Source organism: Leopardus geoffroyi, chromosome A2 (genome assembly GCF_018350155.1).
Source record: "Leopardus geoffroyi isolate Oge1 chromosome A2, O.geoffroyi_Oge1_pat1.0, whole genome shotgun sequence".
In the NCBI taxonomy this organism is placed as follows: domain Eukaryota; kingdom Metazoa; phylum Chordata; class Mammalia; order Carnivora; family Felidae; genus Leopardus; species Leopardus geoffroyi.
In genome coordinates, this window is record NC_059331.1 from 49,569,754 (window position 1) to 49,593,870 (window position 24,117).

At 40.1% G+C, this 24,117-nt stretch overlaps 1 long non-coding RNA gene across 2 annotated transcripts in view; it reads right to left on the minus strand.

Annotated features, from left to right (window-relative positions):
• Positions 1-24,117, minus strand: part of LOC123605926 — a 799,403-nt gene that overhangs the window by 115,858 nt on the left and 659,428 nt on the right. For both annotated transcript variants that reach the window (XR_006716009.1, XR_006716008.1), the window contains 2 exons: positions 19,732-19,853; positions 3,392-3,507 (listed from right to left, as the gene is read on the minus strand). This is a non-coding gene — a long non-coding RNA (uncharacterized LOC123605926). The remainder of the gene's footprint in view (positions 1-3,391; positions 3,508-19,731; positions 19,854-24,117) is intronic.

Consider the following 24,117-nt stretch of genomic DNA (forward strand, 5'->3'; position numbering starts at 1 on the left):
ATGACTTGTATGACCCACTGGGGTGACACTTACTTTGAACAAAAGCTTCCAGACCAAGCTTCTGACACTGGAAGAAAAGGAATATAAATATTACTGAATCCTAGAATTACACACAATTCATTTAATTCTCTTCGGGGAGAGACTCAAAAGTGAAAAATAAAGGATAGGTAAGCAAGAATTCCCCTAAATTGTCCTGTCAGGAGAGGAGTGGCACATCTATCCTTAGCTCCTCAGCCATGTTGGGGGGGGGGGCAGTTTAAATATTAATTTGCTCATCTGGTACTTTACATTGTATGTAGACAACCAGATCAATTGCACTAATGTAGGTAATTTACATCCAAAAAGGCCTGACAGTTGAGGTGAACTTGATCCACCACAGATCCACCAGCCCCAGTAAGATTGTACTTTTTTTTTTTTTTTTCATATTGTGATCACAAAGTGTCCCTTGTGATGGTGTTCTTGGATAAAAATAAAGTTGCATGTGGTGTATCTCAAAGAAGATGAGCTAGAAGAAGGAAAGTATAATGAACACAAGCCCTGAATCACCACCACCTAACACCGGTGCAGTTGATTTCTCAAAAATGCTGGTTCTCTAACTTTAATGCACAGGAGAAAACCCATATAAGGATGGTTTAAAGGCACGTTGGAGGGTCTGCTTCAGAATCTTTCATTTAGAAGCACTGCAATGGAACCCAAGAATCTTTATTTCCAGCCAGTTCCCACTGGTGATCCCGTTCAGGACAGACCAAACTTTAAGAGTGCCCATGTAGGCCCCTGAACCAAAGGTGGGGTCAGAATATGGGGAAGCAATGTTCTTTCCCAAGCTCAGCATCCTCATATCCGACACATCCAAGACTGTATGTCTGGAGGGAAACTAGCAGAACTGCACATAGTACTTCCTCAATTCCTTAACACTTAGTAACAGAGAATTTTACTGAATTATTACAAGTTGCATGTAAATGATTTCAGATCCCAGGGGTACTAGAGTTATGTGAGGAAGCACATATAAAAAATGAAAACTGTTGAATTTATGCCATGTGTGGGACCTCACTGTGTAATTCTTCGATACGTGTGTGCATCAAAATTTTATACTGAATTTAACAAAACCCAATTTCCAATCTTTCAGTCATATTTGGGATTATATGGAAACTCCTTGGGGTGCCTGGGTGGCTCAGTCAGTTAAGTGTCCAACTTCAGTTCAGGTCATGATCCTGTGGGTTTGTGAGCTCAAGCCTCATGTCAGGCTCTGTGCTGACAGCTCAGAGGCTGGAACCTGCTTTGGATTCTGTGTCTCCTTCTTTCTCTGCCTACCCACCCCCCCCCCACACACACACACACACAACACACACTCTGTATCTCCCTCTCTCAAAAATAAACATTTTTAAACAATTAAAGAAAAAAGAAACTCCTTTAAAAAAGTTTTTTCATGTTTTATTTACTTTTGAGAGAGAGTACACAAGCAGGGCAGGGGCAGAGAGAGGGGAACAGAGGATCTGAAGTGGGCTCAGCTCTGACAGCAGTGAGCCTGACATAGGGCTTGAACTTGCCAACTTTGAGAGCACAACCTGAGCTGATGTCCAATGTTCAACTGACTGAGCCACCAAGGCACCCCTAATTTAATCTTTTAAAAGTTTATTTTTGAGAGAGAGACAGAGACATAGAGAGAGAGAGATAGAGAATCCCCAGAGTGGGGTTTGATGCCACAAACTGTGACACGATGACCTGAGCAGAAATCAAGAATCCAAGGTTTTGACTGAGCCACCAGAAACTCCTTAATTTTAAATGCATTGTAATATTCCTCAGTGTTTTTAAGGGGTTACATAAGGTAAAATACTACAGGCCTGACACACAGATATGTTTACATTTTTTAAAAATTTTTAATTAAAATTTTGATCCGGGTATTAGTTTGTCAGTGGGCTCAAGTGCCTGTCAGTGTGGAGGTAGGATGTGTTAGGGACAAGCAGCTGCGAGGCTGTGTCATTGAAGGATATCCACAAGGCAGGAGAAGAATCTAGGGAAGAAATTTAAATTCAACAAACAGAAAATACATAGGGGCACCTGGGTGGCTCAGACAATTAAACATCCAACTCTCGATTTTGGCTCAGGTCATGATTTCAAGTTTTGTGGGTTTGAGCTCCACGTCTGGCTCTGTGATGTCAGCGAGGAGACTGCTTGGGATTCTCTCCCTCTCCTCTCTCACTGCCACTCTCCTCCTCTCACACACACTTTCTGTCTCTCAAAATAAATAAATACACTTAAAAAATGAACACATACAGGAATTTATTTTTCTTAAGAAACAAAGTCTGTAGGTAGACAGTTAAGATGTGCTGTAGCTGATCAAGGATGGTATCTAAGAATCTGAGTTCTTTGTCTTCTCCTGCACTGCCCCTCATCCTTGATGTATGGCTTCCACCCTCATAATCACAAAATGGCTGCTGAACTTCCAATCACTACGTTCACACTTAAAGCAGTAAAAATAAAGCTACAAACCTCTTCCTGAGGCTTTGTCTTTTTATTCAGGAATAGAAACCCTTTTCTAAGAATTCTTACAGTTTTTTGGTCAGAGTTTATCATTTGTTCCCCAATGAAAAGCAGTCTCTTCAACAAAGGAGAGAATAGGAGTTTACTGGGAAGGTATCCTGGCTGACAAAAAAGGATCTTTCAAACTAATGTACCAGAGGTCATAATAAATTATTTCTACTTCTAGCAACTTCTTTGTAAATACTCACAAATGTTTAGGACACAAAATGCCTATTACCAATAAGACAAATCGGGGAGACCTCCCAATAACATTAAACTCTGGAACACCTGTCCCAAATGTTCAAAGTGAGGGTAAAGAGATGCTCGCATGCCTATTCTGGGGAAAATCACCTGGTTGAATACTCCACAAAGCACAGGGACTGGGCAGGCTGGACTCTGAAAAGCTGTCTCTAGAAGCCCATTTAAATGTGCACCATCCTGAGGGTTGCTTAACTAAAACTCACCACAGTAAACATCAAGGCTGGCAAGGGCCACTTTGATCCATTTTACATAGATCATTAGGCTGTTGCAGAAGCCTGTTTGCTCTCTGGGTAGCAGCAACTGTCCCCACATTCACTCCCATTCTGGATTGTATTTTAAGGCAAATTATCTATTCAGCCTCTGTTGCTAGCACATGAAGAATCACAATGAGACACTCCATTTCGGGCTGCAATTTCTGTGCCAGACTGACTTGGAACAGAACCAAACATGTATCTAATTCTGCCCCTCCCTGCTTTCTTCCATTCTCCTCTGCCTTATACCAAAACTAAAAGTAAGGCAATTCCAAATTGTGAAGATAAGTTTCCATACACAACGAAGGCAGAACTAATCAGAGACGCAATAAAAAAAAAAAATAGTATTTTCACTATACCTTCGATCAGTCTTCGCCGATATCACACACTGATTGAAAAGATTTTCAAATTCCTTTCACTGATTTGTATTCTCTATTCCTTTTTATTCATCACCTTATCAGTCTTCATGACAGTCCTTCAAAATCAAAACAGAAGCCATGAAATCATTTCCTCAGTTTAGCATACTCAGCAAACTACTTAAGTATTATAAAAATACAAACCTATCATGATGCTTGTATTTATCTATGGCCAAGTTCAATGACCAAGCTTATATCCGTCCACCATTCCCTCCAAGCTCCATGTTTTATTCTGGAAAGCCTAAGACACCAGATTAAGTATAGAGTGCCTTGTATTGTTTAATGACGGTAAGGAAAAGTGGGGAAGTTATCACAAATCTGTTAACTCACTATGTGTGTTGGATATTGTGAACTTCCTCCTCAACTACCTTGCATGCTTCTTCTAAACAGAGAAGTGCAAAAGCTGAAAGATACATTTCCCAGATGCCTTTGCAACTAAGATTCTGGATGCAAATTTGTTTTCACCATTCAAAAGCACATATGTGAGTGAGGTTGAGACAAGAAAATGCAATGGATAATAAAAAATACCTTATCCTCCAGAAGAAGGCAAGAAAAAAGAGGGAGAAAAAAAAGAGTAGGACAAATAGAAAACAACGAGTAAGATGGTTGTTTTAAACCTAAATTAAGTCAGCAATTTTGTTAAATGTAAACAAGCCAGTGCAAATTAGAAAAGAGAGACTGTCAGATTTTTTTTAAACTCAAGTGCTTACAAGAGACGTTCCTTAAACACCCTGCACAGAAAGGTTGCAAGTAAAAGTGTAGTTTCTAAAATCTGTAAATGTTACCTTATTTGGAAATAAAGAATCTGTGCAGATAGGAGTACATTAAAGATTCTGAGATGACAAGATTATCATGGATTATCTGGGTGGTCACTAAATGCTATCACAAGCATCCTTGTAAAAGGAGGGCTAGCGGACATTTGATACAAAGTAGGAGAAATCCGTATGATCAGGGAGACGCGGGGGTGATGTAGGAGAAATCCGTATGATCAGGGAGATGTGGAGGTGATGTAACCAGAAGCCAAGGAATGCTGGCAACCACCAGGAGCTGGAAGAGGCAAGGAAGGGATGCTCCCCTAGAGCCTCTGAAGGAAGTGCTGCCCTACAGACACCATGATTCCAGCCTGGTGATTTTAGACTTCTGTGCTCAAGAACTGTGAGACAATGAACTTCGTTGTTTTAAGCCATCCAGTGTGTGGTAATTTGTTACAGCTGCTCCAGGAGATGAATACACTTGATGTGTCTTATAAAACCACCTGAAAGAAAGCTGGTATACCCATACTAGTATCTCTAGTATCGCTTCTTGCCATAGAGGGGGATATGTCATAGAGGCAAAAGGAAAAGAAAATGAAAGGAAAATGAAACCATCTTTCTGTTCTGTTTGCCTAGAAAGTAAGTTTACAGAATTACAAAGTTTTCTATGAGCAGCTTTTCAGTGTCTATTATTTTTCCTGGGTGCCAAGAGTCATTGTTCACAGTGGTAGAGGACACTGGCTTTCCTGCTTTGTGACCTTTGTGGTTGTGGAAGAACAATCTTATTAAACTCCTAACACCAGTAGTGGTTCCAGAGGTAGGAACAAGATTGCCCTGGGACAGGGACCCATCCATGCTTTGCTGGGCTGATGCTTACTTTCATTATGAGGAGGGCCCTTCATAAAAAGGAATATACAATTTCAATATAAATTGCTAGGGCTCCTCCCAGAGCATCTGGAGAGGCCATGGAAGTGAAGGACCCCACATCTATAGGTCATTAGCTCACAGTGAGAGAGCCATTCCTGGGTACAGTCTAGAACCATAACTTCAACCCTGGCTGATGAGTTTGTGTGTACCTAAGCCCCCAGACCAAGTCTTTTTCTGCCCAAATACTTACAGGGATTTCAGTACTAAAGCCCAATTGATACATCTTTAAGAAGTCCCTTCCCCTCCCCAGGTACTAGCCTCTCTTTCCACCAAAAAACACTCCCATTTTAAACATTTCAGGACCCCCTCTAGTCAGCTGCCTGGATGTGCTTTCCTTACCTGAGACATTTCTTTTGTCATTTTACCTCACCACACATCTTTAATCCAAAATTCTTCAAATACCTGCCTCTGGGAATTGCATTATAAAGAGGCTGCCTATGCCATGCTTCCAAAGGGAAGTCAAGGGGTTTCTCCCAAAGGAATCTAGTCATTTTCTACTCTATTAGTGTATCACAACTCCTGCACCAGGATACTCCCAGAGATAATTCTGCCAAGTGTATCAATCTACAGGCTCAGTGGGTATGAATATTCCTCATAATTATACAGCTTAAATGCATGGCCACTAGCCATTAGATCAGAGAACAAGCAGGACATCAGACACTGAGTATTAGCCAGTGTGGTCTCAGTCCCACGTTCCAACAGGGAAGAAGATGGGAGTCTGGAAACATACATCCTTAACAAACATCTAAAGCCACGTAAGCCTGGATCCTTCCATGGACTAAGTTGAGGTACCTACTAGGTTTCTTTTCCACCAAGTATCTACCATGGGTCTTTCTGAAAGACACACAGGAACACCTTCTTAGCAATATAGTGTCTTAGTCCTGACAGGATACTTTAATAAAAAAATACTATTGACTGTGTAGCTTATTAACAACATAAATTTACCTCTCACAGTTCTGACTATTGGGAAGTCCAAGATGAAGGCACTGGCAGGGCAACTTGGCAAAGACCCACTTCTTGGTTCATAGACAGCTATCTTTTTGCTATGCTCTCAAGTAGTAGAAGGGACAAGGGAGATCCCTGGGGTCTCTTTTAAAAAAGCAATAATGCCATTCAGGAGGGCTGCATCCTCATCACCTAATCACCTCCCAAAGGCCCCACCTTCAAATGCTGACACATTCAGTGTGAGGATGTAGCATTTAATTTGAGGGGAACACAAACATTCAGTCTACAGCAGCAACACTCTTATTTCCATGAGGTGTCTTCTTTCACCCTATATTGTATTCCTAGAACCATAAAAGGCCTGTGGAAGGCTCAACACACACTTGTTAAATAAATAATAGAAATCTACACAAGAGTGGCTCCTGCCTAGAGGCTTTAGGGTCCACTCCAAACAATTACTGGCCATTCACAACTTAGTGCTAATTAGAGAATGATGGTCTCTCAGATCCAATGGTCATTTGAGAGACCACCCAGTTTCCACCCCACAGTGGAAGCTTGGAGTACCACCACCAGATTCCAGGTGGGCAGTCACCCAGAGGGAGTACAATCCTTACCCCCTGGGCAGGAGGGAGTTAGTACTTCCTGAGTAGCTCATTTCATTCTCAAGGTGATTCAACTTGCAAAGGGAGTGGGGTAAGATAACCGATTAGCCAAACAACTAGCACCAGAGACTCTGATAGGGAGATAATACTGTTGAGGCAAATCTCCAGGCTAGAGACTGATTATTTGTATCCCCTCAAAATTCATATGCTGAAACCTCATCCCCAACGTGAGGTATTAGGAGGTGGGAACATGGATGGGGTTAGGTCATGAGGTTGGATCCTTCATGAATGAGATTAATGTCCTTATAAAAGAGACCCCAGAGAGTTCCCTCACCCTGTCACTGTGTGGCAATCCAAGAAAATGGCTGTCTATGAACCACAAAGTGGGAGCTCACCAGGCACTCAATCAACCAGTGTCTTGAATTGTGATAAATATTTATTGTTTATAGGCTACCTGTCTATGTTGTCCTTGTTACGGAAGCCCAAATGGATTAACACATTTACTAAATATCTTACCTGAGGAAGATGTGATCCTGTGGGTAGGAACTTGTGGGAGCCACGGCAAGAAAAGACAATGATAGATAACTTTACATGGAAAGAAAGAGGAGAGAGAAAGGGGGAATGGGGAAGAAAAGAATGCAAACAATGTTAAGAAACTGGGTAGAATACTGGATCCTGAGTTGTGGAAGTGACTTAGGAATAGTTAAACATAGGAATATCTAATAGTGAACTTTAAGTGTTTTTAAATGTTGTGGTTTAAGTTTCTTCATCTTTCCAAATCTTCAGTAAAGTCTTTATCAACGCAAAATCGTGTTAAGTGAACTGTTTGGGACCATACAAAAGAAATCATATGAATTTGGGGAGAACATTAGGTTTTCACAGGTAGAGGAACACTTTTCTAATAACCTGAATTGGCAGGAAAATCTTAGTTGATATATGGGTCACATTTAAAAGGTGTCTTCCAAACTAAAGTCTACCTTATTATATATCTACTATTCGTCCCAATTCCTCCCTCTAGACCCACATGAAGCCAGACTCTGCTCTCTGACCACCCAACAGATCATCTTCTCTTCTCCAGGCCAAGCTACCCTCTCTCAGAAGACCCAAGTTAGTCTCAGCCACTCAGCATGCTTCCCAGCAAACATGTTCCAGTTTTCAATTTTTTTCTTTTAAAGCATAACAAAGAGAATTGAACAAAATACTTTAGAAATCACTCATCAGTTCCATGAGCACCAAGGATGTATCAGATAATATTTACATTTACACTGCCATCACAGTGATGAATCAAAATTGGTAGAATGGCAGCAAATTGAAAGCCCCTGTCATTGTTCATTGGGCTGCTTCTATTAGAACTTTTAAAAAAAAAATTTTAACGTTTTTATTTATTTTTGACAGAGAGCGCGCGCGCGCACGCATGAGTGGGGGAGGGACAGAGAGAGAGGGAGACACAGAATCTGAAGCAGGCTCCAGGCTCTGAGCTGTCAGCACAGAGCCTGATGCAGGGCTCAAACTCACAGACTGCAAGATCATGACCTGAGCTGAAGTCAGACGCTCAACTGACTGAGCCACCCAGGCGCCCCAAGGGCTGCTTCTAAATGATGCCCTACAGTCCCTATGCCTGTATTTGGCAGTTAGAGTATTTTTTGGACCTATACTCACGAAATTCTACTCATCTTTCTTAAATTTAATCTTCTAGATGAGACCCATTGTTCCAGCTGGTTGAAATTATTTAGAACTTAATTCTAATATCTAATATTTTTACAATTCCTTCCAAATTTATGTCATCCATAAATTGGTGATTCATGAAGTCTCTACCTTTACCCAAGACTCTGTGACCAAAGCCTAAAGAATGTCACTTCAAGTTAAATAATGAATGTTGGACACTATGGTACACCTGACCTCAATATTTGCTTCCCATCTCATTTTGCTCTGAGCTGGCTCTGAGCTCTGGCATACCCAGGAGACTCTGGAAACCCATTGTGCATTCAAACCTTGGACTTGACGGTTGTTATGCCACTGTAACAAGTATCTGAACTTCCCCAGTGATTAGCACCATGTCTTGTATGGAGAAAATACTCCAACAGCCACCAGATTGATGCTCTATAGATGCCTCTATTTCTACCTCCTGGAAAATTAGCAGGACTGATACATGAATCAAGCTTAAAATTATCTCCACTCCAAGATAATTCACTATCATATGCAAGGAGACAAAATAAGCCTACTAATTCCCAACATGTCCTTAACAAACCCAAAAAGCTTTTGAATTTTGCCCAATTTGTTTCTAGTGATCCAGAACTTTTACTCACGGTCCTGCCATTGTCAAGTTGGACCTTTCAGAGTTTGCGATGCTGTATCTGAAGAATCAAAATCAAGTAGCAAAACTGGAAAGGCCAGGAGGGCACAGGAGGCATTAGGCTAGCCCCTGGAGAGAAAGAAATTATGGAATTTGGAAGAGATGGTGCAGAGGTGTTTCAGTCATAAAGGAAATGAATGGCAATTAAAGAAAATTCTAAGAATTAATGCAATGGACTATTTCCCTCCTATTAGAAACTCAGATAAAAATTTTAAACTATTTTGACATCATCTTATGATTATTGGGTGATGTTTCCTTGATAATGACAGCACCCTTAAACTGGATTACATGAATTTCTAGCTTTTACCTATTTCCCCCTTCTGGAATGCCTATGTTTCTATTTCATCATGTGGTAGAAGAAATGCATCTTTGCTTTTCCTCTTTCGACTTTTACCAAGAAAATTACTGAAAAAACAAGAGAAATGGGCTTGCAATTCAATACTTACAGTGCTTTAAATTAGTTAAATTGAAGAGAAAACCAAATAGGAAATAGCCTTCCTGGTATACTTGCATTTCAAAAGGATCCATGCCCCTCCCCCCAAAAAAAACACATTTTGTCAATGGCCAGCCACCTTACTTCTAATTCACACCTTTGGAATATACATTTCGGATTCACAAATTATCTATCTCCTCAAATAATCTTATCAGAAAAATGAGCAATTTCTAACGTCTACTAAATGCCAGATACTTTATATTTATTACTTCTTTTATTTCTCATGACAAGCCTGCAGGCATTTGTTTCAACACTGTAAGTGTTACAGATTGAACTCTATTTCCCAAAAAGATGTGCTGAAGTCCTAAAGACCTAACCTTCAGTACCTTAGAATGAGACCTTATTTAGAAATAGGGTCATTGCAAATGTAATTAGTGAAGATGAGGTCACTCTGGAGTAGGGTGGGTCCTTAATCCAATAGGCCTGGTGACCTTATATAAAAATGAAACTTTGGACATAGATGCAGCAAGAACAGAAAAACTGTGACTAAGACATCACAAGACAAGCAGATGGAGTGAAGCATCTGCAAACCAAGGAAACCAAGGACTGCCAGCACATATCAGAGGCTAGAAAAGGCAAGGCAGGATTATCCTACAGGTTTCAGGAGCATGGCCCATGCCAACCTCTTGATTTCAAACTTCTGGCCCCCAGAACATGGAGAGGATATATTTGTTGTTTTAAGCTACCCAGTTTGTAACTGTTTGTTACAGCAGCCATAGGAAACCAATACAACAGTCAAGAGCTCAGGGTGTAAAACCCGGCAGAGCTGGGTTTCAATCCTAGCTTTTCGATCACTTGTGTGACCTTGCATAAATCACCCCATGCTTAGTAAATCTCACATTTCCTCCTTTGTAACATGCAGATAATGGTGTCTACCACTACACGATTTTCTAAGAAATGAATTAAATGGAAATCTCTGTGCTCTGTTTACCCTAAAGGGAAGCATTTAATAAACAGCACCTTCTGCTAGGATCATCCTGATGGTAAGCACTTCTTCCTCCTTGTGAATGAAGAAACTAAGAAATAGGTTAAAAAACATGCCCAGTGGCAGAGCTGTGGTTCAAAATGAGGTCGCCCTGCCTTCCAATATAGCCCCTGGGAGAGAGATTATGTTTGTTCAAGAGTCTGCGGTGTATGAAGAGCTGGGCGGTGAGAGGTAAACCCCTGAACATGAGCAAAGAGGAGAGATAATCTTAGAATACAGTAAACATGGTGACGCTGGGTAGTAGCCTCTCTAAGGCAGTTGGGGAAATCAGGAATGCTAACATCACTACTTTGTCCTTCCAGTTTCAGCCAGCACTATCTCTTGCACTGTTCCCCACTGCCCAAGTTCATATTAATGCTGTCATTTCTTTCGAGAAACCCTGTTTCATCCTTTCAACATAAACAAGCTCCTTGGACATATCCAACTTCACAACAGTGTCCTTATTCCTTGTGAAATCCAGAGGGCTGGCTTCTTTTCATTCATGAGCATACAGTCCCTGCCTATGGCAGCACCCTAGGCAGTATGAAAGGAGGCTCTCAGGACCAAGGACAGTCTGTGAATCCAGCCACCCCCTTCTAGTCCTTGCCCACATTCACTTTACATGCAAAAGCAGTTTTCGTCTCTGAGCCAGGAGAACCAGTAAAGCAATGATAACAGTTGGATATTATCTACAAAATTTTAAAAAGTAATCTCTATACCCAATGTGGGGTTCAAACTCATGACCCTGAGATCAAGAGTAACATACTATACCAACTGAGCCAGGCTAGTGCCCCCTAAAATTATTTTTAGAGGTAGAGAATGTAGTTTTGTGAATAATATTATACAGATTCTAGATGGATCTTTTTTATTGTGAAGCAGGGATGGGTTAAAAAGAGACGAGATTAAAGACAGAGAAACAAAAGTCTACTACAATAAATATTCAAGACTCCTATATGGTTTAACTCCCACATTAAATGCATTTTCCATACAAGAAAAATTGGGCTTAGACAGAACCTGGTTCTGGCTCCATCACTATTAAGGTGTGTGTACCTGAACCCAGGCTATATGCATCTAGTTAGTGACAAACCACACGTAAGAATCAGTCTCCTGCCTGTCCCCTCCATGCATGTCCATTCTTCAATAGCAGAAGATGGCACATAAAAATAAATATGTGCTAAGAAATAGAAAACAATTTTGGAGTTGCATCAGTAAGCATAAAATTTATAGACTTCTGGTCTCTGTTCTCTCCTTGATCCCAGTTTAGTCGATAGGATTTTGTGCTTACCTGGGAGGAGGCCTTACTCTCATGAATACTGTATCCCTTTAGGTGCACTCCTTGCAAAGCAACACCACAGGTTTAAAAATGGATAGAACAATTTAATCTCTCCCTTTCAGCCATAAATGCAAGCTAATGCAATTTCTGAGATAAAATTTAAATGGTGCAGTGCATACCCTTTGATATGGGACCTACCAATAGACTCTGATAATGAGAGAGAATAACCAACACTGCATTAGCACATCCCCAAATGGGGGGCGAGGAGACTGCCCTGCAGATCCTACCATCTAATGAAAGAGAGAACAAGCTGTGTAGATGATGACTAAATTCACACGTAAATTCAAGGAGAGTTGAACTAAAAGAAAAATATCTTTAAAAAATCTGATTTCTTACTTCTATTTGGAAAAAAAAAAACCTTCTCAAACTTGCCTATTATAAAGGAGTTTAGAGTTTAAAGGCAAAAAATCCCTTTTATGACAGACCCAAGGCAAAGTTCTCTCTCTTGGCTCACACAGGAGGAGTTTGCTGCCTGATATCTTAAGGCAAAATTTGCTCCCTAGTCTACTTTGGTTCTTCTTCTTTATCCCCCTCTCCTGTGGACACTTCTTTTCTGTATTCACAGTGCTCCAAGTCATATCCAGGGTTCCTCTGAGGTGACCTAGAAGGCCCGTGCCTGGATTGTATGCCTGTCTCTCACTTCTGGCAAAGTCTGCCCTAACATCCATGGATTCTCATGCATCTCCCAGAACCTGATCTGACACGTTGAGGTGCAGAGACCATGAAGAAACAGACATATCTGAAAGACACTGGTGGGATGGAAGTAACGGCACCTATGTCAGTGAATCCAGGAGCCAGGGGGCATGGCAGGAGTAGGGAGACAGAAAGCCATCTTTGAACTTCACACTTGCCTGTCACAGTGACAAATATGACAGGAGGCAAGGATCTCTGGGGAGGCAGAGAGAATAATTCAAAAATAGTACAAGTTGAAGCAATATGGATAGAAGAGTCCTGGACCCAAAAACCTAGGGCCTTGATTAAGAGTCTCCCTTTCCCCGCTTAACTGAGCCCCTTCAGAAAGGTCATACCTATCACAAGAGGTTTTTGGAAATATTAAATAAAATATTTCAAATGAGAAAATAAGCAAAGCTTACTCAGCAGATGTTTGCAGATCTGGATTCTCTATCATTTGAATTATAGAGACTTGGGGATGGTATAAAATATTGAACTGAATAAAATCTAAGATGGAAATGAAACACTGATTCATTTCTTCTGTGAGTGTGGGTGGACAAAGTCATTTTCAGTCCAAGGGGTTCTGCAGTTATGGGAAGAAGGGAGAAGAAAAAGAGAAAGGTGGGAAAATGAAAGGTAAGAGGTCAATGAAATGAGGTATTCTAGAATATGGTTGGACCCCACATGTTCAAAGGAACTGAACATTCACTGCATGTGCTAGCCTTGAACTTATCACATTGGATAAGGAATAAATAAGGAATAAATAAATCATCATTTCTATCTTCAAAACCTCTCTAGCATTCTAGTAGAGGTAAATGCACCTAGAGTAATACAACAATGTGATTGAAACTGAAAATTATGGTCAAAGACTCGAGGAAGCACAGAAAGGGTGTCAATGATATTCCTGGAGGTGGGAACATCTGTACAATGTGCAGAGGGGAAGTGACACGTGAGCTGGAATTTGAAGGTTAAGCAGGAGCACACCACAGGACAAAGAGGACAGGCATGTTGTATAGGCAGAATAACACCCCCTCCCTGGATGCACATGTCCCATTCCTCAAAAAACTGCAATTATGTTACCTTACTTGAAAAAAGGACCTGGAAAATATATTTAAGGCTGTAGACCTTAAAAGTCAAGAGACTGAGCCACCCAGATGCTCCAATCATTTAGGCGTCCAACTTCATCTCAGGCCAGGATCTTGCATTCATTGGTTTGAGCCCCGCATCGGGCTCTGTGCTAACAGCTCTGAGCCTAGAGCCTGCTTCGAATTCTGTATCTGCTTTTTTCTCTGTCCCTCCCCCCTCTCTTGCTCCCTCTCAAAAATAAACAGAATAAAAAATTTTAACAAACAAGAGATTATCTTGGGTTATCTAGTGGATTCAATCTAACCACAATATCCCTTAAAAACAGAATTTTTCTGGCTGGACTCCAAGAGATGGGAGAAAATATGAGCAGCAGCTTGGTGAAAAGTTTATAGAATGTGGCCATAGTGTAAGCAAAAGGCTGCCTCCGGAGGCTATTGGGCAGAGGAACGGAAACTATGATTTGAGAAAGGTGGGTAGAAAATAAATAAATTCCTAAATTGACCAGAATTTACAAATAACAAAAGTCCTCTTATTTATAAAATCATCATCACAGTATTTTGCATTTTGACTCAAATGAGGTTGCTATGGTCTGAATATCCAGAAATTTCTCTTTTAGATCTGGTTTTGAAACCACAGTAGCATACTCTTTCCTTCCATCTTAGTTGATTTATAAATGTGAATATGTTGCTTCAACTATATGTAGTCTAGAACTGGAAATAGTAGTAGACTGTTTTCTTATATAGACATTCAGCAACCCATATTGAAAAACCACGGCATAAGCATCACAGATTTAAGGCAATACAATATAGATAGCAAAAATGAAAGAAAACAATAGAAAATGGGAGCGAAGGCTTCAAAGATGGAGATTTTGCCTTTAAATCCATCCCTATTACCCTTTTCTAGTACCTTCTCATAGTACCCTTTTAAGTATAAAATATTAAATTTCTTAATTTTTTCATCTGCATATAGACCATTTGGACTGATTTTTTAATACAAGTTTACAAGATTAGAGCTGTTTTACTGATCACCTTCTTTTGGATTTATAGATGCATATGATGGAGAACAACGGCAACAAAAATGCGTATGGAGACAAGCAGGATTGTCCAATCAATGACCCCAGGTTCCTTCTCTAGGTTGCTTGGCAACAAGCTCTCTGGTTATTGGCTTCCCCATCTTACCCAGAGGGTAGCCCAACTCAACTTTCCACAGGATTGTGGGCCATCAAGTAGCCATCTTGCTTTCATGAGCCTTCCTGCTACAGGATATGTTGGCCTATGTTTCCAGGTGCTGAGTAGATGGTATCCCATAGGACTTGGCTGAAAATCTGCTGCCTAAGCCCCTGTTGCCTTGAATCCAAGCAGTTAGGTTGTCCATGGTCCTATCTTTCTTTTTCTTTACAGGGGAGAGCAGAGAGGAGTGGGATCCTTCTGCTTTTGCAGGGCTTTGTGACACACCCAGATGTACTCTACCCCAATGACACCTCTCTGAAGGATGCAGTGGGACCCAAAGGCCCATGTAAACTACCAGCTTACTTCCCACCAATCCCAAGGGACTCTCCCTGGTGTTCCCTCCAAACCATTTCACATGACAATGGAAAATAGAGTATTATAAATAAAACCTCAGCTGAATTCACAATAAATTACATTAAGAAAAAAGACTTAGCACCTCAAAAATCAATTAGCAGGGAAGGAAATAACCTGTAAATGAAACCATGTCTGCTATTTTAATATATACCATGTAGACGGAAAAAACACACTGAGCAATGATAAAATAAAGATTCTTGAGAGAAAGAAGAACAAGAAAGATGGATTCTTAAATTTGACACTGGCAAAGAATATGAGTTCATTATATGTTCTCCTTGTTGCAAGAAGGACAAGGAGTCATTTTGGGGAACAACTGGAAGTGGATCTAGATTTGTCCTTGGCTGCCCACCAAGAAAACATAACTCACAGCAGGAATGGCCTTATGTACAGTTACTACCAATGGAGATGGATAAATGACCACGCCTAGCATGGTGTTTTCTGTACATTATAATCTTCCAAAACTAAAGGAGGTCTTTTGCAGTGTGTTTTCTATTTATTTTCTCCCACAGGTGGCTAATTATCCAATCAAAAAAATAGTAATTAGTCAAGGTCCATCATACAACTAGAAAGACCAATACATTCAGCACTTATTTACTAAGCACCTCATCTTTGCCAGACACTGTGGATAGGACAGTATCAGAGACACACTGCCTGCCTGAGACCAGATCAGTGTGTTGGAGGAGGTGGGGAAGGGGAAAGCAGTAATTCATGAACATTAGACAGAGACAAAAGATTTACAGTGAGTTTTTCTTTTGTTAGCACATGCCAGATACCTACATATACTCCATTTTGTTGACTCTTCACAATAAGCCTGAAGGTATGTAAGATTTTTCTATTTCATAGATGAATAAAAAAAAACCTCAAAAAAACTGGGGCTAAGAGAAACAAAGCTTATCTTGGGAAGATAAATTGTAACCAATGTAGTAAGAAATATAGCAGACGTATACATGCCTAGACAGTCTCTCTTTGGGGAGCCTGAAAACCATACCAAAGGAGATTAATTAAGAGTTCGATGGGGCACCTGGGTGGCTCAGTTGGTTAAGCATCTGACTTTGCCTCATATCATGATCTCACGGTTCGTGAGTCCAAGCCCCACGTCTGGCTCTGTGCTAACAGCTCAGAGCCTGGAGCCTGCTTCAGATTCTGTCTCCCTCTCTCTCTGCCCTTCCCCCACTCACACTCTGTCTCTGTATCAAAAATAAATAAACGTTAAAAAAAATTAAAGAGTTGGAGATGCCATCTGGGAAGACATGCATTAGATGGAAAGGCAGGGACACACATTCAGCGAAGAGGGAATAGCATGTGCAAAGTCACAAGTTATAAGAAGATGTGGTGTGTTCTGGAAACAATGAAAAATTTAGTGGGGCTCCTGGGTGGCTCAGTTGGTTAAGCACTGGACTCTTGATTTTGGATCCCACAGTTTATGAATTCAAGCACCGTATTGGGCTCCATGCTGAGAGCACAGACCCTGCTTGGGATTTTCTCTCTCTCTCTGACCCTCCCCCATATTGTGCTCTCCATCTCAAAATAAACGAATAAACATTTTTTTAAAGAAAAATTTAGGGACATTAAATTTCAGGTAGCAGATTGGGAAATAAGCTAGGGCTAGATTATCAAAGGGTGTATGGGCAGAGCTAAAGAAAAGAGATATTCTGTAGACAGTGGGGATGTTAATGAGCTGTTATAAGTGTGACAAGTTAAAGCAAGCCATCAGTGTATCTGGTTGCTTACACAGGACTTGAGCAGCACAATCATCAACAAAAAGGAGAAAATATCAACCATTCAGGAGTGAAGGAATGATGCCCTCCTGAATTGGAAATGAACATCCACAAGATATCATCACTGAGCATCTGTTATGTGCTGGGATTTGGTACATATGTAATGATCTTTTTTTTTTTTCTTTCCTGATGCAATCTTGTAACTCCCTAAAGAGATTGCAGTACAACTAAGATAGCAGAGGTTTAGTTGTTTGGAATCTCCATGCCTAGATAGTAGTGCAGGCTGTAAGATATAGTTGGAGATAGGAGATTAAGGAGCTCAGGGGTTTGGATTGCTATCTTGTCTCAGTAGGCATATCACACCTGACAAAGTCCTCTGTGTATAACATTTGATAAAAATAATTGTATCACTAGGTTAAACCTCACTCATCTATACCATTTGTGGAATGGTCTGTGTAATTTAATAAAAACACCAAATTGTGAGATGGGATTTTATTACAAAATCAGATTTTCTCAAAGTGAGTGTCTTGAGATGCCAGTCGTGGAAATTGTCTCCAGAATGATGGCAAGGATAAAGATGCTCATGGGGTTGTTCTAAAATAGCTTAAAATATCAACTATTTTTTCTTATGTCACCATCATGTGCATCTATTCAAACTGCTTAACTGGCCAATTTTTTTTTGCTCAACATGGCATCAACGAGCATCACTTACTGATGTTCCACTGACATTTGACTTTGTCTCTAGGATCTAAGCTGGCTTCACTAACATCTAGTCCTTGATGGGATGGCTGGAAGACTGGGCTCTCTCTCTCTCTCCAAGATGTCTTGAAGTGTGATCTCTCTCTAGCAGGGTAGTTGAATCTTTTACACGGTGCTTCAGGATTACAAGAGACTAAGGCACTACAGTTTGTTAACAGTTAGGTCTAAAACTGCTATGTCATTGGTGACATATTCTATTGGTCAAAGAACTCTCAGGCCAGCCCACATTTAAGGAGTAGGAGAACAGACACTGCATTTGATGGGTGACTTGCCTGCCTGTATAAGAGGGGAAGGAACTGATGACGGCCATCTTGGAGACAAGCTACCACGACCATGGCAATGATGAGGGCGCTGCTGTTGTTTCTGAAAGGTGGCATTTGTTTTGACAGAACTTTTCAATGAAAAGCCAGATAGTAAATATTATAGGCTTTGTAAGCCATATACAGTCTGTTGCATATTCTTTTTTCTTTGTTTTTGAACCCATTAAGAATGTAAAAACAAAACAAAACAAAAAACATCTTTTATGTCACAGAGTAAACCAAAACAAGTCACAACTGGATTTGGTCCCTGGGCTATAGTGTACCAACCCCTATTGTAGGGAGTTCCATGGCCAAACAAACTTGTGAGGCTATATATGTCATCTCTTTTCAGAGCTCCATAGCCCACATTAACATAGTGAAGTCTTAAGTAAAAAAAAAAAATCTAGGGGCACCCGGGTGGCTTAGTCAGTTAAGCATCTGATTCTTCATTTCAGCTCAGGTCGTGATCTCACTGTCTGAGAGATAGAGCTTTGTGTCAGGCTCAGCACTGAACATGGAGCCTGCTTAAGATTCTCTCTCTCCCTCTGCCCCTCTCCTTTACTCATGCTCTAATTAAGAAAAAAAGATTTAAAAAATCTAATACTATAGTTTTAAAGCTTTATTCTTTTCTACTTAAAACCTATTTTAAGTAACGTTTTAGAAAACATAGCTCTACAGTCGTGTGAAATTAGGCTGCGACCAAGGAGTAGACTTAGAATCTAAAGATTTTGTTTAATCAATAGATTTAACAAATTGATTTCCCTAGAGTGGTAGTTGGATAGAGGCAATGATTTCACCAAAGTACCCAAAAATATTGTGTCCTTCTAAGTAGCTTAATCCTCCCATTTATAGTGCTATTTTAAGCCTCTATGAATTTAAAGAATGCCTGTTGTCCTAAATTATTGACTTCTATTCCAGAATATGCCTAACATCTCACAGACTGAAGTTAGAAAAATACAAATCAGTAAGTCAATGATATTATGTCAACATAGCATTGTCAACAGAGTGTGGGACTTGCCCTTGGACCTTTGGATTATGTCGAAGTGCTGTCACATCATGGCTGTGGAATTTAAAATAAGTGACTGGATTTTTCCAACCTCTGCTTCCCAGCACACTGGAAAATGGAGGCCATTTACCTCTCAAGATTGTTGTGAGGACTGCAGGGAACAATAATGCACATGTGAAAACTCTCCACAAACTCCTAAGTCTGATGCAAAGGTATATTTCCAGAGTTGTATAGAAATGGCATCATCAGTAAGAGTAGTCTTTTATGATAAGTTACTTCTAACTTACTACATTTTGTTTCTCTTATGGGAAGTCAGAGGTAGAATTGAGGGGTATTGCATCAACCTGAATAGGTTTGAATCCTGTCTTACTGTCTGTGAAAACTTGGGCAAGGTTCTAAACCTCTCTGATCCTTTACCATCCTCACCTGTAAGATGATAATAAGCTACTTACAGCATAGGGTTGTGAAAAGTATTACTAGGCAGGAATAAAAAGTGTTTTAGCATCCAGTCTATCACAAGGTAAGCAGTCATCAAATCCAAGTATTATCATTCCTAAAACTAGTAGTTACTAATGACCATACTATAGGAATCTGATAACCAACTTGAGGTTCTAAGATGGATTTTTCAATTTTTTTTCAAAATTACATGACTGACAATGAGTGTCAATAGTAATAACATTCCTAGTTAATACTTACATAGTGTTTACTATATTCTTAGGCTCTGGTCCTGAAGATTTACATTTATTAGATCATTTATTCTTACAATAGCCCTGCAAGGTAGGGACTATCCTTACCTCAATGATGCACATAAAGTGATTTGCCTGAGGTCACACAGATGTTTATTGGTGAGCCCATTTGCCAGCTCTGGAAATCAGCTTCCAAAGTGGAGATTCTCAACCACTGGTGTATATTGCTTCTGGAAAGAAGAAAGATCCAAAAGAAAAGGTAACAGTTAGGCAGCCCAAAGAACAGACCCATTGTCAGAAACATTCAGCTGGTAGAAAAGAGCAGAACCCTTCCACAGCATTTAATGTCCTTCCCTAGGACAAACCATACCACAGATTTCCTTCTCAATGCACAAAAAAGCAAATAATATTACCTAAGGACACAATGTCACAGACCATGGATTCCTGGAAAATATGAATCCCTGTCTAAAATACTTAGTATCTTTAGAGTGTCTCCCTAACTTCCCAAGTTTTAACATCAGCCAATGCAGCAGACAGGACTTGGGACTAAAACAAAATGTGACATGACCCACTTAGGAAAGTGACCCACTTAGCCACTTCCAAGCTAGCATTTTCTAGCAACTTCTCATAAGTGTGAGCCACATCCCATCATTTCCCATTATAGACCTCCTGAGAATAAATTTTACCATTCTCTAACAATAAACCTTTAGGAAAAAAGGACTAGGAAACAACATCTGTAAGGGATGCCTATATGAAATGTGTTTGTTGATTCAATAAATATTTACCAACTGTCTACCAGCTAGGCACTGCTCTAAGCATTGGAGATTCATCAGCAGACAAGACAAAAAGAAACTCTAATCTCAATGTATTTTCATTCTTATGAGAAAATCAAGTAAAAGCAAACTAATTTCAGATAATGAGAAAGACACAGAAGACTGTATACAAAATGAAGAGGTAATAAGGTGAAGACTTTTGAAAAGATGGTTTTACCAGTTAGCTATTTCTGTGTAACAAAGCACCCCAAAATATACGGACTTAAAAAACAAGTATTTCTCTTAATATAGTGGCTTAAAATACCAACTATTAATTCCCATACATTAAGGCACAGGTAAGTAGTTCTGCTGATCTTGACCCAGTGAGACTAATCCAGGTTGAGTTCACTCGTGAATTTGCAGTCAGAAGATAGATCAGCTTGTGCCAGGCTCATATCAAATAGCTTCTGCTCTTACGCCTGGACGTTAACTTGGATGATGAGATGACTGGACCATGTGTCTCACATCAAACAGGAGACAGGCCTGGGCTTGTTTATATGATGGAGGCAGGGGTCAAGAGAACAAGAAATGTATGCAAAGAGTGTTAAGGCCTATGATGAATACACTGGATTTTTAAAAATTAATTAATTTTAATATGAAATTTATTGTCAAGTTGGTTTCCATACAACACCCAGTGCTCATCCCAACAGGTGCCCTCCTCAGTGCCCATCACCCACCCACCCCTCCCTCCCACCCCCCCTATCAACCCTCAGATTGTTCTCAGTTGTTAAGAGTCTCTTATGGTTTAGCTCTCTCCCTTTTTCTTTCTCCCCTCCCCCATTGTCTTCTGTTAAGTTTCTCAGGATCCACATAAGAATGAAAACATATGGTATCTGTCCTTCTCTGTATGACTTATTTCACTTAGCATAACACTCTCCAGTTCCATCCACGTTGCTACAAAAGGCCATATTTCATTCTTTCTCATTGAAAGTAGTATTCCATTGTGTATATAAACCACAATTTCTTTATCCAATCATCAGTGGATGGACATTTAGGCTCTTTCCATGATTTGGCTATTGTTGAAAGTGCTGCTATAAACATTGGGGTACAAGTGCCCCTGTGCATCAGCACTCCTGTATCCCTTGGGTCAATTCCTAGCAGTGCTATTGCTAGGTCATAGTGTAGGTCTATTTTTAGTTTTTTGAGGAACCTCCACACTGTTTTCCAGAGCGGCTGTACCAGTTTGCATTCCCACCAACAGTGCAAGAGGGTTCCCGTTTCTGTACATCCCCGCCAGCATCTATAGTCTCCTGATTTGTTCATTTTAGCCACTCTGACCTGCGTAAGGTGGTATCTGAGTGTGGTTTTGATTTGTATTTCCCTGATGAGGAGTGACATTGAGCATCTTTTCATGTATCTGTTGGCCATCTGGATGTCTTTAGACAAGTGTCTATTCATGTTTTCTGCCCATTTCTTCACTGGATTATTTGTTTTTCGGGTGTGGAGTTTGGTGAGTTTTTATAGATTTTGGATACTAGCCCTTTGTCTGATATGTCGTTTGCAAATATCTTTTCCCATTCCGTTGGTTGCCTTTTAGTTTTGTTGATTGTTTCCTTTGCAGTGCAGAAGCTTTTTGTCTTCATGAGGCTCCAACAGTTCATTTTTGCTTTTAGTTCCCTTGCCTTTGGGGATGTGCCAAGTAAGAAATTGCTGCAGCTGCGGTCAGAGAGGTTTTTTTCCTGCTTCCTCCTCTAGGGTTTTGATGGTTTCCTGTCTCACATTCAGGTCCTTTATCCATTTGACTTTATTTTTGTGAATGCTGTAAGAAAGTGGTCTAGTTTCATTCCTCTGCATATTGCTGTCCAGTTCTCCCAGCATCATTTGTTAAAGAGACTGTCTTTTTCCATTGGATATTCTTTCCTGCTTTGTCAAAGATTAGTTGGCCATACTTCTGTGGGTCCAATTCTGGGTTCTCCATTCTATTCCATTGGTCTATGTGTCTGTTTTTGTGCCATACACTGGAATTTTGATTGTATATTCTTGGTCACAGTATGTTTGTTTTCATGGACAGCTCAGATTCAAAGGGAGGGGAAATAGACTGCACTTCCTGATGAAATAAACTGCAAAGTCACATGGCAAAAGGCATAGATACAAAGAAGAATGAACATTAGGGAAATGTCTGCCATAAATCTACCGTGATCGTCAAGATAAGCCCCCTGGAGGATTGACATTTGAGCTGACACTTGAATGATGAGAAGAGGCACATATACAAAGAGCTCAGTCTAGACAAAGGGATGTCAAGTACAAATGAACACTTGTACTTGACCACCTGAAATATACTTGTATGTGCATGCATGTGTAAATAAGTATGTGTGTGCACATACATCTGATAATCAGTGGAATATTCTGTCAGCTGAACATGCCTGTATGCTTCTTTTCCCCACCTCCTGTCTTTTGACATAGTAATATTCACACATCAATAGAAACATAGGACTCAATATATTCTTTTCTCACAACTTGGTGTGCATAAGAACCACCTTTACAGATTCTTTGGGCCTCCTCCCTACGAGTTCTGATCCAGGAGATCTGGGGTAGGACTCAGAAATCTGCTCTTTATCAAGGACACCTAATAAATCTGAAGCACAGTTTCTATATCTAATTAATTAAGAAACAATGTTTAACTTTCTCAAGCTTTGGATGATCCACACTCTTCCCGCTCTCCAGGTAACTGATGCCTAATTGTGTCTAATTTATATTAACTTAATCTATACTATCTAGACCTTTCTCCCAAAGCTAATAAGGTGAAATGTGGACTAGCTGATGAGGAAAAATAGAAATGGACACATAGCATGAGCAATGAAAACCTCAAAATCTTTCACAAGTCCCTTGTTGCTCATTCAAGCGAGAAAATTTTAATTTTGCCTGCTTCCAAGGAGCCCTTAACTCAGAGTGTATGCCTTCAAATATCAAGTCCCTGGCAAAGCATTCTTTACAGAGTCTATCAACACTGCTTCCACACCAACTTTTTTTTTTTTTAAGTAAATGAGCAATTAATTAATGGAAGTGGAGAGGGGGACCTGGGCTTAGATATTTCATTTTTCAGGACTCCCCTATGGTTGGAATGTACCATAAAGATTGATATCCACTGAGTTGAAGGATGCAACTCGAACTTTTAAAAGCAACAAAAAATACCAGCTTGAATGAAATATTTAGGGTAATAAGCAGCTCATGTAAATACATACAGATGTGCTTCAGGGGAGTCTAAGTTCAGGGCTCAAATTCCCACTGAGCAATCAATTCTCTCATTGCCTAACAGTCAATTCTCAGGTGTCCTGCAAAAAGCATGGAGTAATAAAATCCATTTAGCTGGTAGTATAATCATTTCATTAACTTAGCAACTGCCATAAAATATAATTTAGTTTTAAAAGTAAATATGCCATTGTGATGTGATTACCCTTTAGGGACAAGTTCCCCATTTTAGAATGTCACTTAAAGTTTAAGGGAGAAAAAAATGTCACCATATTCAAGCCCACTGTATTACTTTAATAAGATACAATCCATAGAATGAACCCAATTAATCAGAGATAATACAAAGTATAGGTCACAAAAGTTTTGGAGGCTAATACACCTCAATTTGGATCCCATCTCAATGGTTTGTATGATTGGGGGTATGTTTCTGTTTGAGCCCCTATTTTTTCATCAATAAAATGCCAGCATAGTGCTGACTCCACAGGGTGATGCC